Below are 15435 nucleotides of genomic sequence, written 5' to 3' on the forward strand. Positions count from 1 at the left end.
CTGCTGATTGACAAGTGGTTATGCGGCACCATCCCTGCTTGTCTGTCCAGGTCTGATTGGTTGTTCTTTCTGCACCTGCGGGTTGCCTGGTGCTTTGTTCCCTTAGCCACCTCAAACCAGCCTAACAGGGCAGGAATTGGACTGGGACAGTCTGGCAGTGAATGGGCCATAGTCTGAACCCAGATCATAGAGGACCTAGGAAAAGACAGCCCAATCTGGAGGTCCCCCGAATTTGTAGCCAACTCTGAAAATACCATCATTAAAACACCCTCCCAGGGTCTGTGTGTTCTGAGGGAGGGTCCCAGCCGCCTGCCACCTTCGGAGGAGCCCCTCAGACCATAGTAAGCATTAATAATGTCTTTCATCTTTGAGTGGATCTACAATGGCTTCAGCAGTGATCTCCAGTTCCCTAGGACTCTACAAAAAAAAAAAAATCTGGAAAACTTGCATTCTTGGGTTTGGAAAATGCAAGCAAAACCACTCTTCTTCACATGCTCAAAGATGACAAATTGGGCCAACATGTTCCAATACTACATCCAACATCAGAAGAGCTGACAATTGGACTGGGGTTGTAGCTCAGTGGTAGAGTGCTTGCCTAGCATGTGTGAGACACTGAGTTTGATCCTCAGCACCATATAAAAATAAATAAATAAAATAAAGGCATTAAAAAGAAGAAGAAGAAGAGCTGAGAATTGTTGGAATGACTTTAACAACTTTTGATCTTGGTGGGCATGAGCAAGCTCATCGGGTTTGGAAAAATTATCTTCCAGCAATTAATGGGATTGCCTTTCTGATGGACTTTGTAGATCATTCTCACCTCATGGAATCCAAAGTTGAGCTTAATGCTTTAATGACTGATGAAACTATTCATTGTGCCAATTCTTATCTTGCAAAATAAAATTAACAGAATAAATGCAATCAGTGAAGAAAAACTTTGCAAGATATTTGAGCTTTATGGACAGACCACAGGAAAGGGGAATGTGACTCTGAAGGAACTGAATGCCCAACCCATGGAAGTGTTCATGTGCAGTGTGCACAAGAGGCAAGGTGAGGGTTTTGTCTCCCCTAACCCTGAGCCCACCCACTGGCTTTCCCAGTATGTTGACTAATGTTTGGACAGTGAAAATAAAATTTTACTCCTCAAAAAAAAAAAAAAAGTCACCCTCCAAGCTGGGTGTAGTGGCATAAACTTGTAATCCAAGTGGCTCAGGAGGCTGAAGCAGGAGGATTTTAAGTTCAAAGCCAGCCTCAGCATCTTAATGAGGCCCTAAGCAACTCAAGAGAGACTGGGTCTCTAAATAACATATAAAAAGGGCTGGGGATGTGGCTCAGTGGTTGAACATCCATGGTTTCCATCCCCAGCACCATAAAACAAAACAAAATAAAAAGACATCCTACCTCCACCCCACAACCTCCTCCAGCAACCACCATGCTCTATACCTACCTTCTAGCAATGCTCTCCTAAATAGCCCCAAATCTAATCAAGTCCCCACTTCACTCCTACAATACCACACCTTCAAAATACCAACAATCTCCATGTTGCTAAATCCATGAGAAACACCCGGTCGCATTTAATGTGATCGGCCACCTTTCTCCCTTTGAGCATCTCTGTTTTTGAAACTCCATAGAGGTTCTCAAACTCCCTATGTTCTTGTCCCCATCTCCCTGCCTTTTCACAGCAAATGTCAGGGCTCTGTCATTCATATATATATATATATATATATATATATATATATATTTTTTTTTTTTTTTAAGGGCTTGGAATGTAGCTCAGTGGTTAAGTGCCACTAGGTTCAATCCCCAGTACCAAAAAAAAAAAAAAATTAAATTAAATTAAAATAAAATAAGATTCATCCCAACTCACTCTCAAAATCCATACCTAGTCCTTCAAAGAATCCTGTTCCAAATAATTATTTCCTTTCTTCCTTCCCCTCACCCTCTCTCAAGATAGGAGTCTCACTGATTTCTACTTGGTCTCAAGTAACCTTTCCTGAGTAGCTGGGATTACAGGCGTATGGGCCACCACAGCCAGGTCTCAAACAATTTCTAAATCTATTGGCCTATTCTCCCTTTTCACTCCTACTTCTACCTAGGGGTGAGTTAAGAAGGTCAGTGACTTAGGGAGATATCCAAGAAGTGTGATACTGTAGACACCCAGGAAAGGATGTGTTTCAAGGGGTTGGCCCAAGAAGGAAATATTACTAAAGGATCAAGTAGAAGTGGCCAAAGGTCAAGTGGCCATTGCAGCAATTTGGCAAGACTTTAGAGGCTTATTGATTTGGAATTCACCTGATGTATGGAATGAGGTAAGGTCAAAATACCCTCCCCCCACAATTTGCAACTAAATTTTGTAACCTGTTTCTTTTTTTTAGAGAGAGAGTGAGAGGGACAGAGAGAGAGAGAATTTTAATATTTATTTATTTTTTCTTAGTTCTCGGTGGACACATCTTTGTTGGTACGTGGTGCTGAGGATCGAACCCGGGCCGCACGCATGCCAGGCGAGCGCGCTACCGCTTGAGCCACATCCCCAGCCCTGTAACCTATTTCTTGACTAGACTTCCTTTCTCCATTCATCTCTGAGAACCCCTGTGTCTCCCCCCAAAGATTCTCAAACTTGTGACCATGTACTGCAAGCTATGCCTGTCTGGAGGGCCTCGTGCACTCACCTTACTCTTCTTGCTCAATATTTATGTAACACATTCATCTGTTTATCTCCTAGATTTTTCTTTTTCTTTTATTTTCTATTTTATTTTAATGTAATATAATAAATACAAAAATGTAACACTTGAACCATTATTAAGTGCATAGTTCAGTGGAGTTAATTCATCTATAGTGTTGCATAATCACCACTATCTATTTCCAGAAGTTTTTCATCATCACAAACAGAAACTCAATACCCATTAAGCAATCACTCACCATTTCCTCCTTCCCTCAGCCACTGATAACCTCTTTACTACTTCATCTTTTTAACTGCTTATTCTGGGTACTTCATGTAAGTGGAATCATACAATATTTGTCTTTTTATTTTTTTGTACTTGAGTTTGAGGGATTGAAACAGGGGTGCTTTACCACTGAACTACACCCCCAGCCCTATTTATCTATTTATTTATTTGTTTGATTTTGGTACCAGGGATTGAACCCAGGGATGTGTAGCCACTAAGCCATATCCCCAGCCCATTTTTGAATTTTACTTAGAGACAAATTTTACCACTAAGCCATATTCCCAGCCCATTTTTGAATTTTACTTAGAGACAGGATCTCACTGAGTTGCTTAGAGCATCACTAATTTGCTGAGGCTGGCTTTGAACTTGCAGTCCTCCTGTCTTGGCCTCCAGAACTGCAGGGATGACAGGTGTGTAACACTGCACCAGCCTTATTTTTTATTTTGAGACAAGATCTCCATACATCGCTTAGGGCCTGGCTAAATGGCCTTTAACTTGCAATCTCTAGAATTACAAACATGCACCACCATAACTGGCTCAATATTTCTTGGTTTATGTCTGGCTTATTTCACTTATCATAGTGGCTTCAAGATTTATTCATATTTTAGCATGTATAAGACTTTCATTCCTTTGGGAATTTAAAAAATTTTTATTGTGGTAAACATATATAACAAAAATTAACCATCATACTAATTTTAAGTGTATGATTCAGTGGCATTTTATTTATTTTTTTATTTTTTAACATATATATATATTTTTTTTTTTTTTTTTTTTTTTTTTTTTTGTCAGACACAACATCTTTGTTGGTATGTGGTGCTGAGGATCGAACCCGGGCCGCACGCATGCCAGGCGAGCGCACTACCACTTGAGCCACGTCCCCAGCCCAGTGGCATTTTATTTTAGTCAGTTTTTTCACTGCTGTGACTAAGAGGACCTAGCCAGAATAACCGTAGAGAGGAAAAGTTTATTTGAGGGCTCACGATTTCAGAGATCTCAGTCCATAGAAGTCCAACACTCTTTCTCAGGCCTCTACAACATTGTTGTAGAGTGTGACAGAGGGAAGCAACTCACATAATGATCAGAAGCAAAGAGAGACTCCACTCACCAGATACAAATACATACCCCAAAGCCATGCTCCAAGTGTCCCAACTCCTCCAGTTACCATTCAGTTAATCCCATCAAGGGATTAATCCACTGGTTGAGTTAAGGCTCTCACAACCTTTCTACTCCAAACTTTCTTGCATTGTCTCACATGTAAGCTTTTTGGGGGGACACCTCACATCCAAACCATAACACATAAATTACTTTTGCAATGTTGTGAAACCATCACCCCAGACCACTTACAAATTTTTTGTTTCCCCAAACAGAAACTGTGAAACCATTAAGCAATAATTCCTCATTTTCTTTTCTCCACCGTCCATGGTAAACTCTACTTTCTGTCTCTACAAATTTCCCTATTCCAGATACCTCAAATAAATGGAATTATACAGTTTTTGTCTTTTTGTGTATGACTAATTTAATTTAGTATGTCTTTAAGTTTCACCCATGTTGTAGTATGTATCAGAAATTCACTACTTTTACGGCTGAATAAAATATTCCATTGTATAACATACCACATTTGTCCTGTTGATGGACACTTGGGGGTGTTTATATCTTTGACTATTGTAAATAATGCTGCAATGAACATTGCTTTACAAGTATCTGTTTAATCCCTAATTTCAATTCTTTTTTTTCTAATGATTCTTTTTTTTTAAGTTGTCAATGGACTTTTATTTTATTTATTTATATGGTGCATGGTAGGCAAGCGCTGTACCACTGAGCCACAACCCCAGCCCCCTAATTTCAATTTTTTTGGTATATAACTAGAAATGGAATTGCTAGATCATATGATAATTTTATGTTCAGCTTTTTTATGGGAGAGCAGGGTACCAGGAATTGAACTCAGGGCACTCTACCACTGAGCCACATCCCCAGTCCTATTTTGTATTTCATTTAGAGACAGGGTCTCACTGAGTTGCTTAGGGCCTCACAATTGCTGAGGATGGCTTTGAACTCTCGATCCTCTGGTCTCAGCCTCCCAAGCCGCTGTGAATACAGGTGTGCATCACAGCACCAGGCTTGTGTGTTTAGATTTTTGAGAAACTATAAAACTGTATTCCAAGTGGATGCTGATCCATTACAGGGGTGGGAGGCATGGGGAAAATGGAGGAACTTTGATTGCGCAAAGGAGAGGGAGGGGTCAGGCAGGGTGTGGGAGTAGGAAAGATGGTGAAATGAGATGGACATCATTACCCTAGGTACATATGTGGCTGTACATACGGTGTGATACTACGTTGTTTGCAACCAGCGAAATGAAAAGTTGTACTGCAATGTGTACAATGAATCAAAATGCATTCTGCTGTCATATATTCCTAATTAATTTTTTAAAACTGTATTCCATAGTGGCTGCAACATTTTACATTCCTACCAGCAGTGCACAAAGATTCCAGTTTCTCCACATCCTCATCAATATTTTTTTATTTTCTATTTTGTTTTTGCTCTTATTTATTTATTTATGGTACCAGGAATTGTAAAGAGAGGTGCTTAACCACTGGGCCACATCTTCAGACCCCTTTTTTTTTTTTTTAATGGTGAGACAGGGTCTCACTAAGTTGTATAGGGCTTCCTTAAGTTGCTGAGGCTGGCTTTGAATTTGTGATCCCTCCTGCCTCTGCCTTGGAGCTCGTGGGATTATAGGCATGTACCACCACACCCAGAAATTTTATTTTATTTTTTTGGTACCAGGGATCAAACCAAGAGATGCTTAAGCACTGAGCCACATCCTCAGCCCTTGTTTTATATTTTATGAGACAGGGTCTTACGAAGTTGCTTAGGACTTCCTTGAGAAACTGATGTGACTAAACCAGCTTCTACCTCAAGGCCTGTCCTAAGGAAGGGTGCGTGACCCTTGTCCTTGGAAAAACCCACAGAGCACTCAGTAAGCACATACCTACCCTGCTGAGTTGTTTGTAAATAACAGGAGAGATCTGTGGCGCCAGGTGTCCCTGACTCAGTTAGGCTAGGTGAGGACCCATAGCAACCCCCTAGCAACCTCCATTCAGCATGAGACAGGGAAAATACCTGAGATATCAGATGACTCCCGTGTAGTTTATGGTAGTTGATAACATGTTGGGAAACCATTTAGTTCAGCACGTACACCCCTCGTGGCCTAAACCAATCAGATCAAAGGAATCCCCCTGTTGTACTAACCAATCACCCCTACCCAACTTGTTCCCCACCAGTGAATGTGCTAATCAATGTTAAGAGTTGTTGTTTGACTTTCCCGCAGTATGGAATGATTTGCTGTGTGATGTTGATACTCATAGAGTATCCCCCCAAAACCTATAAAATCTCACTGGACAAAGGACCAGGACTCACTCCCTGGGACCGCTGCGTCGGGAATGGTTGTGAGTCCAGGCTCGAACTTGCAATAAAGACTCTTGTGTGATTGCATGGGATTCGGTTCCTGGAGGTGTATTGGGGTCCCAGGAATCTGGCATTACATCCTTAGATTTCTGAGGCTGCACCACAACACCCAGTTCTCTTTTTGTTTTTAATATGATTATGAAGTGATATCTCATGATTGAAGGATATCGGAAAAACAACCCCCCAGGAAGAAAAGGAGGACAATGGGTCCCAGGGAGAGAAGGAAAACAATGGGCTCTGGACTTTCATCATTTCCCAGCAACAATTGACTCTGAACTTTCACAATTTCTGGTTCTACAACTGTTTTCCCTGACTGCCCAAATGACACATTCTACTATGATTAAGTCTCACTAAAGCCTATAAAACTCAGACCCCTATTGTAACTGTTGCCAAAAGCTTGGACCTTGTCCCCAATGCCAATCTATTAATGAGAACACGGTTTTGAGAAAAAGGAAAAGAAAGTTTATTGCTTTGCTAGCAAAGGGGAAACACAGGGGACTCCTGTCCCAAAGGCTGTGATTCTGCTCATTTACAGGAACAGAGAGCTTTTATAGAGGTGATTCAGAGAAAATGAGATGAGCGAGAAGAGATCAGGAAGGAGAAGACCAGGAAAAAGGAGATTAGGGAAGAGGCTGGGGAAAAAAAGATCAGGGAGAATTTTAGGGAAAAGAAGATCAGGGGGCTGGGGATGTAGCTCAAGCCGTAGCACTCTCACCTGGCATGCGCGGGGCACTGGGTTCAATCCTCCGCACCACATAAAAATAAAGATGTTGTGTCCACTGAAAACTAAAAAAATAAATATTAAAAAATTCTCTCTCTCTTTAAAAAAATAAAATAAAGATGTTGTGTCCACCGAAAACTAAAAAATAAATATTAAAAAATTCTCTCTCTCTCTCTCTTAAAAGAAGAAGGAGGAGGAGGAGGAGGAGGAGGAGGAGGAGGAGGAGGAGGAGGAGTAGTAGTAGTTTAGGGAAAAGTAGACTGAGAAAAAAGAAAAAAAATGTGTAAGTTTCAAAGTCACAAGAGATATAGTCAAAGCATCAAGTTAACCCCTGTTAATTAACCAGCTGCCATTTTCTCTTTTGAAAATGTGCCTAAAGCATCACTGATCAATTGAGGTCTGTCTCTTGTTTCTTTTGCTTTCTCTTTCATTTTGCTTTCAATGATAGCTTATTGTTTTCGTTCTACCACTGAGCCACATCCCCGCCCTCATTGTTTATTTTTGTTGTTGTTGTTGTTGTTGTTCTTTTTAGTTATACATGATGATGCATTTTGTTACCTTGTTTTTTTTTTTTTGTCTTTTTAATCCTTTTTTTAATACTTTTTTAGTAATTGTTTTTTACAGGGCTGAGGACTGAACCCAGGGCCTTATGCATGCTAGGCAAGCGCTCTGCCACTGAGCTAAATCCCCAACCCCATGATGATGCATTTTGACATATCATACATACATGGAGTATAAATTCCCATTCTTATTGTTGTACATGATGTGGAGTTACACTGCTCTGTATTTTTATATGAACATAGGAAACTTATATCCAATTCATTCTACTGTCTTTCCCATTCCCATTCCCCATCCCTTCCCCCCATTCACCCTTGTCCAATCCTGCGAAGCTCCACAACCTCCCGATTGTGAGTCATCATTTGAATATCAGAGAGAATATTTGACCTTTGGTTTTTTGAGGATTGGCTTATTTCACTTAGCATGGTAGTTTTCAGCTCCATCCATTTACTGGCAAATGCCTTAGTTTCATTCTTCTTTATGGCTGAGTAATATTCCATTGTGTATATGTACCACCTCATTGTTGTTTTGATATGTGTTTCCCTAATGGCCTGTTGTGTTGAGCATCTTCTCATTTGCTTATTGGCCATTTTTAAGTCTTCTTTGGAATATCTAATTAAGTCCCTTGCCAATTTTTTTTTGTACCAGGGATTGAACCCAGGAGCACTTAACCACTAAGACACATCCCCAGCCAATTTTTCTAATTTATTTAGAGAGTGTTTTGATAAGTTTCTTAGGGCCTTACTAAATTGCTGAGGCTGGCTTTGAACTCGAGACCCTCCTGCCTCAGCCTCCTGAGCCACTGGGATTATAAGCATGGACCACTGGGCCTGGCTCCTTGCCAATTTTTTAATTGTATTATTTATATGTGTGTGTGTGTGTGTATTTTTTAAGGTACCAGAGATTCAACTCAGGGGCACTTGAACACTGAGCCACATCCTCAGCACTATTTTATATTTTATTTAAAGACAAGGTCTCACTGATTTGCTTAACACTTCACCATTGCTGTGGTTGGCTTTGAACTCAGGATCCTCCTGCCTCAGCCTCCCAAGCCACTGGATTACAGGCATACACCACCATGCCTGGCTTATTGTTTATATTTTTATTGTTGAGTTTTAGAAATCATTTATATATATTGGATATTTATTATCAGATATATGATTTTCAAATATTTTCTTCATTTTACTGGCTATTTTATTTTGATGAAATTCAGTTAATGTATTTTTCTTTTGGTAAAATAAGAAATTACTATCTTCTCAAAGGATTTGGTGGATTTTCACCTACCTTTTCTTCTAAGTATTTCATAGTTTTAATTCTTAAATTAAATTCTTACCTTTTCTTCTAAGTATTTTATAGTTTTAATTCTTAAATTTAGGTATTTCATGTATTTTGTATATGATGTCAGAGTCCAATTTATTATCTTGTGTGGATGTGGTGCTGGGGATTGGACCCCATGTATTATGTATGCTAGGCAAACTAGACCACTGAACTATATCCCTCAGCCCTTTTGCAGGTAGATATCCATTTTTCCAGCATCATTTCTTAAAAAGACTGTCTTTTCCTCATAGAACTGGGTCTTATCACCTATGGAAAACAAACTGAGCCAAATGAGGTGGCACATGCCTGTAATCCCAGAGGCTCAGGAGGCTGAAGCAGAAAGATCACAAGTACAAAGCCATCCTCAGCAATTTAGTGAAGCCCTAAGCAACTCAGTAAGACCTTCTCTCTAAATAAAATACAAAAAGGGCTGGGGATGTGGCTAAGTGGTTAAGTGCCCCGAGTTCAATCCCTGGTATAAAAAGAAAGAAAAATAAAATTGACCACATATGTGAGGATTTATTTCTGGACTTTCTGTTCTATTCATTTGGTCTATATCCTTATGCCAGTATGAAATTTGATTCTTTTTTTTGTACCAGGGATTGGAACTCAGAGGCACTCAGTCACTGAGCCACATCCCCAGCCCTATTTTGTATTTTATTTAGAGACAGGGTCTCACTGAGTTGCTTAGTGCCTTGCTGTGGCTGAAGCTGGCTTTGAACTCGAAATCCTCCTGTCTCAGCCTCCAGAGCCACTGGGATTACAGGCGTGCACCACTGCACCTAGCTCCAAATTTGATTTTCTGTATGTTTGTTTGTTTATTTGTTCTTGTTGTTTTTGAGATGAAGCCTCACTATATTGCCCAGTCAAACCTTGAACTCCTGGGCTCAAACCATCCTCCTGCCTCAACCTTCTGAGTAAAACTAGGACTACAGGTTCATGCCTCTGTGAGACTCCAAACTATTTTTTAAAAATTATTTATTTTAATCAGGAATATATGACAGCAGAAAGCATTTTGGTTCACTGTACAAAACTGCAGCACAACTTTTCATTTCTCTAGTTGTACATGATGTAGCATCACATCATATGTGCAGTCTTATATGTACCTAGGGTAATAATGTCCATCTCATTCCACCATCTATTCTGCTTCCATGCCCCCTCTCCTTCCCTTTTTCTCCTTTGCCCAATCAAAGTTTTGCCATTTTCCCCTGCCCCCCACCCCACAATTGTGGATCAGCATCTGCTTATCAGAGAGAATATCCTTTGTTTTGGGGGGGATTGGCTTACTTTGTTTAGCATGGTATTCTCCAACTACATTCATTTACCTGAAAATGTCATAATTTCATTCTAATGCTGAGTAATATTCCACTGTGTTTATATATACCACAGTTTCTTTATCCATTCAACTATTGAAGGGCTTCTAGGTTAGTTCCGAGGTTTAGCTATTGTGAATTGAGCTGCTATAAACATTGAATTGAGTTGCTATAAATATTGTGTTACTATAGTATGCCGATTTTAAGTCCTTTGGGTATAGACTGAGGTGTGGGATAGCTGGGTCAAATGGTGGTTCCATTCCAGGCTTTCTAAGGAATCTCCATACTGTTTCCCAGAGTGGTTGCACCAATTTGCAGTCCCACCAGCAATGTATGAGTGTGCCTTTTCCTCCACATCCTCACCAACACTTATTGTTGTTTGTATTCTTGATAACTGCCATTCTGACTTGTGTGAGATGAAATCTTAGAGTAGTTTTGATCTGCATTTCTCTAATTACTAGAGATGAACACGTTTTCATATATTTGTTGATCAAATGTATATCTTCTTCTGAGAAGTGTCTTTTCAGCTCCTTGACCCATTTATTAATTGGATTGTTTTGGGGTTTTTTTTTGGTGTTAAGTTTTTTGAGTTCTTTGTATATCCTGAAGATTAGTGATCTGACATGTGTGCATGCGGCAAAAATTTGTTCCCAAAAAGTAGGCTCTCTCTTCACCTCATTGAAAAGAAGCTTTTTAGCTTGAATCCATCCCATTTATTAATTCTTGATTTTATTTCTTGTGCTTTAGGAGTCTTGTTAAGGAGGTCAGGGCCTAATCCAATGTGATGAAGATTTGGGCCTACTTTTTCCTTTATTAGATACAGGGTCTTTGGTCTAATTCTTAGGTCCTTGATCCACTCTGAATTGAGTTTTGTGCAAGGTGAGAGATAGGGGTTTAGTTTCATTTTGCTGCATGTGGATTTCTAGTTCTCCCAGCACCATTTGTTGAAGAGGTCATCTTTTCTCCAATATATGTTTTTGGTGCCTTTGTCTAATATGAGATAATCGTATTTATGTGGGTTTGTCTCTGTGTCTTCTATTCTGTACCCTTGGTCTACATGTCTATTTTGGTGCCAATACCATGCTGTTTTTGTTACTATAGCTTTGTAGTATAGTTTAAGGTCTGGAGTTGTGATGCCTCCTGCTTCTCTTCTTGCTAAAGATTGCTATAAGGTCCTTGCTTAGCATCTTGATGGCCATCTTAAGTGACAGCCACCATTTTAAGGAAAAAGTTTCACTTTCCCACCCAAGAAGGCATTTCTGGAAAGGCTCACCACTCCCTCATACCAACCCAACCCCTAAGCACTGCATTGGGACCCATCAGGCACTGATTCTTGCGCCTGCCCCACAAAAGCCCCAGAACCCAAGCCTGTTTTGCCTCTCTCCACTCTATAGAGAGATGGCCTTTATTTGTCAGTTCTGACAAACTCTCATGTGTATCTCTGCCTAGTCTCTGTCTTTTTTTTTTTTTTTTAAGAGAGAGTGAGAGAGAAGTGAGAGAGGAGAGAGAGTGAGAGAGAGAGAGAATTTTTAATATTTATTTTTTAGTTCTCAGCGGACACAACATCTTTGTTGGTATGTGGTGCTGAGGATCGGACCCGGGCCGCACGCATGCCAGGCGAGCGCGCTACCGCTTGAGCCACATCCCCAGCCCTAGTCTCTGTCTTTCATTTCTCACTTACCCATCTCTCATTCCTCACTTTCCCTTCTTTTTGGTGCCGAAACCTGGGATCAGGTTCCCTGGTGTGCCCACTCCCCTCTTCAAGGGTCACTGAGCATTCCAGGGCCCCGATCCAAATTCCACCATGGGACCAGGCCTTCCATTTTGCTAAACGCCCTCTCTTCACCCACCACCAGACATTCCAGGTAAGACTCCTGTCTCTGGTCCACCTAACCAACCTACAAGTCCCAGGAAATGACCATTGAATGTCCAGCACTCCTAAGGTTATCCTATGGTCAGGGGCACCCCCCAGCCACAGCTTTCACAGCTACAGCTGATCCCTAGTGTCGACAAAGTTTATAGGTGGTCTTTCATTTGGGTCCTGGGTTTTGAGAAAAAAAAACACCAAGGGTGATTGGAAGTTGTTCCTGGTGAGACTACCTCTCAGCCTTTGTTTAATCTGCCCCTTCTTCGGAGTTCATGCCAAGCGCCCAAGTACCTTTACGGACTCCTGCCCCTGATGCTTACCCAGCAGTGGTGACGACCCCCTAAGCATAACTGTCCTCTCAAACTAGGTGATACTAGAGACTGAGGGATGCCCCACCTCTAAACTCACCTCCTACATCTCAGCATGGATGGCTCCTCATCCATTCCTTCCCATAGTCCCCTAGGCTGCCTCCTGGCTAACTTATGGTCTCTCTCACTCACCCTGGAACTAACCCTCCAAAACTTATCCACTTGTGCAATCAGATCTGGCCTCAATAGCCTTTGAATAAGGACTCTAAATGGCTACTTTTTAAAAAATATTTATTTTACTTGTACACAGTACCTTTATTTATTTATTTATTTTTATGTGGTGCTAAGGATCGAACCCAGGGCTTCGCATTTGCTAGGCAAGCACTCTACCAAACCACAACCCCAGCCCCTAAATGGCTGCTTTATCAGGGATCTTTTCAACTACTGTGAGCGTTCGGGAAAATGGAAAGAGCTATCACATATTCAGGCTTTCTCCTCTCTCTAAGCTTTCTCTCTGCAACTCTTGCTCTCCTGCACAAGTCCTCTTAGCTCTCACTTCCCTGCTTCCAAAGGAACAGAAGATTCTACCCTGGACTCCTCTTCCTTCAACCCAGTGGATAAGCCCCTGCCATATCATAATTCTCTTTCTGATGAAGCCACCGCAGCAACTGTCCCCTCAGCCCCTGTGCCTTTCTCTCCTGCTGCTACATGCTTACAGTTTGCTACTGCCCAACCCACATCTCTTGTGTCCTCTACTCAAGGTGGCTGGGGTAGTTAGTGTAATCTTGGTTCATGTGCCTTTCTCTTTGTCAGATCTTTCACAGTTAGAAAAGTGGCATGGGTCCTGTACTTCAAGTTCCAACACATATATCAAAGAATTTCAATATCTGACCCAATCACATGATTTGACCTTCCATGATGTCTATATGATCTTTTTTTTTAAATTTTTTAATATTTATTTTTTAGTTCTCGGCGGACACAACATCTTTGTTTGTATGTGGTGCTGAGGATCGAACCGGGGCCGCACGCATGCCAGGTGAGCGCGCTACCACTTGAGCCACATCCCCAGCCCCATCTATATGATCTTGTTTAATACCCTCCTACCCAAGGAGTGCAGGTGAGTTTGGGAGCAAGCTAGAAATTATGCTGATGAGGTACATCAGACCTCCCCTGCCCATCTGATTGGCACTAAAGTGGTCTCTGATTGGGACTCCAATTGGAATTATAATTCATTCACCTGGAGGAGTAACTAGTAGAAACCAATTCATTACTTGCCTTATGGCAGCACATAAAGCGATCAATTATGAAAAGTTCCAGGAAATCATCCAAGATAAGATTGTAAACCCTTCAGCATTTAGGCTTTATTACAATATAGTAATCTGGACCCTGAGACTCCAGATGGGAGACAACTACTAATGACCTAATTTTCTCCCAGAGTTTTTCTGAAATTAAGGCCAAACTAATGCACTTCAAGAAGGGGCCCTTTACTCTCCAAACTGAGGTTCTAGGAGTGACCTATAAGGTGTATAACAGGAGAGGCAAGAAGGCCCAGAGCAGAAACAGATCCTCGCTCAAGCCACCTGTCTGGCCTCAGTATCTGTCCCTGATTCCACTGGCTCATAGAGTCTGCCCAGATCCTGTTTTAAATGTGGTCAGATGGGTCACTGGGCTTGTACATGTCCCAAACCTCACGAGCCTCCAGGCCCTTGTCCTAAATGCCATCAGGAGGGACGCTGGGCCGTTGACTGTCCCTGAGCCCATAGCAGCCCACAGCCATCCAGCCCTACTGGTTCCCCTTTCCAACTCTTAGAACTGGCTGCAGAGGACTGACAAGGCCCAGGTCTCCATAACCCAACCACTACCATCACTCTGTGGGAACCCAGGGTAACTCTGTGTGTTTCAGGTAGGCCTGTCTCCTTTCTCCTAGATGGCAGGGCTACACATTCAGTCCTCAAGGAGTTCTGGGGGCCTACTAGCCGTTCTATAACCTCTATTGTCGGGGTAAAGGATAAATCTTACTAACCCTTAAAAATACCTAGACTTGTTTGCTCTTGGATCTCTAATTTTTTTTAACCTTTTTGTTGTTGTTGTAGATGGACAGAATGCCTTTATTTTGTTTATTTGTATGTGGTGCTAAGGATCAAACCCAGTGCCCAGTACATGCTAGACAAGTGTTCTACCACTGAGCTACAGCCCCAGCATGGCTCTCTAATTTTTACCCACTCCTTTTTGGTCATTTCACAGTGCCCTGTTCCCCTCATGGGAAGGGACATCCTCACAAAGTTGCAGGCTATGCTTTCCTTCTCTCCTCTTATTTGCTTCCAACCAGACTTGCCTGCCACTCCCCTGATCCTCACACTTACCCCTTATCCCCTATTCCATTTGCCAGTGCCTTCCCATTGTAAGGGAGGAAGAGACCACAAGAGACTGTCTTATGCAACAGCAGAAGGGAGGGTTTATTTGGTTTCCAGCATGCTAGGGCCCAGAGCTCTCTATAGCAAAGAGAGATAGAGCCCTGAGAACAGCTTAAGCAGACCTTATATATTTTCCTTGGAGAGGGCAGGGAGAGAAGTTACATTTTGTAGTTTGGCAGTTGGGGACAGCTCATTCTGGGAACAAGATTAGCAAACAGTTCACAGTTGGGGTTCACAGTTGGGGACAGCACATCCTGGGAACAAGATTAGCAAACAGTGTTTTGTTAAGCATATAGAAAAACGGAGTGACAAGTACCTATTTTATTAACCTTTCACCATTACCCTCTTTCAAGGTGGACCCTACTGTCTGGGATGTTTTAAGTCCTTCTATCACCAAAAGCTCTTTTTTTTTTTTTTTTTTTTTTTTTTTTTTAAGAGAGAGAGAGAGAGAAAGAGAGTTTTTTTAATATTTATTTTTCAGTTTTCGGCAGACACAACATCTTTGTTGGTATGTGGTGCTGAGGATCGAA

At 41.5% G+C, this 15435-nt stretch overlaps 1 pseudogene across 1 annotated transcript; it reads left to right on the forward strand.

Annotated features, from left to right (window-relative positions):
* The first annotated feature begins 354 nt into the window (after positions 1 to 354).
* On the forward strand, positions 355 to 1105 carry LOC308652740 (small COPII coat GTPase SAR1A-like; annotated as a pseudogene). Its single transcript has 3 exons — positions 355 to 540; positions 741 to 1047; positions 1098 to 1105. The product of its transcript is annotated as a small COPII coat GTPase SAR1A-like (transcript).
* The last annotated feature ends 14330 nt before the right edge of the window (positions 1106 to 15435 follow it).

This window comes from Spermophilus citellus, assembly GCF_964194105.1.
Source record: "Spermophilus citellus genome assembly, chromosome: 7".
NCBI classification, from domain to species: domain Eukaryota; kingdom Metazoa; phylum Chordata; class Mammalia; order Rodentia; family Sciuridae; genus Spermophilus; species Spermophilus citellus.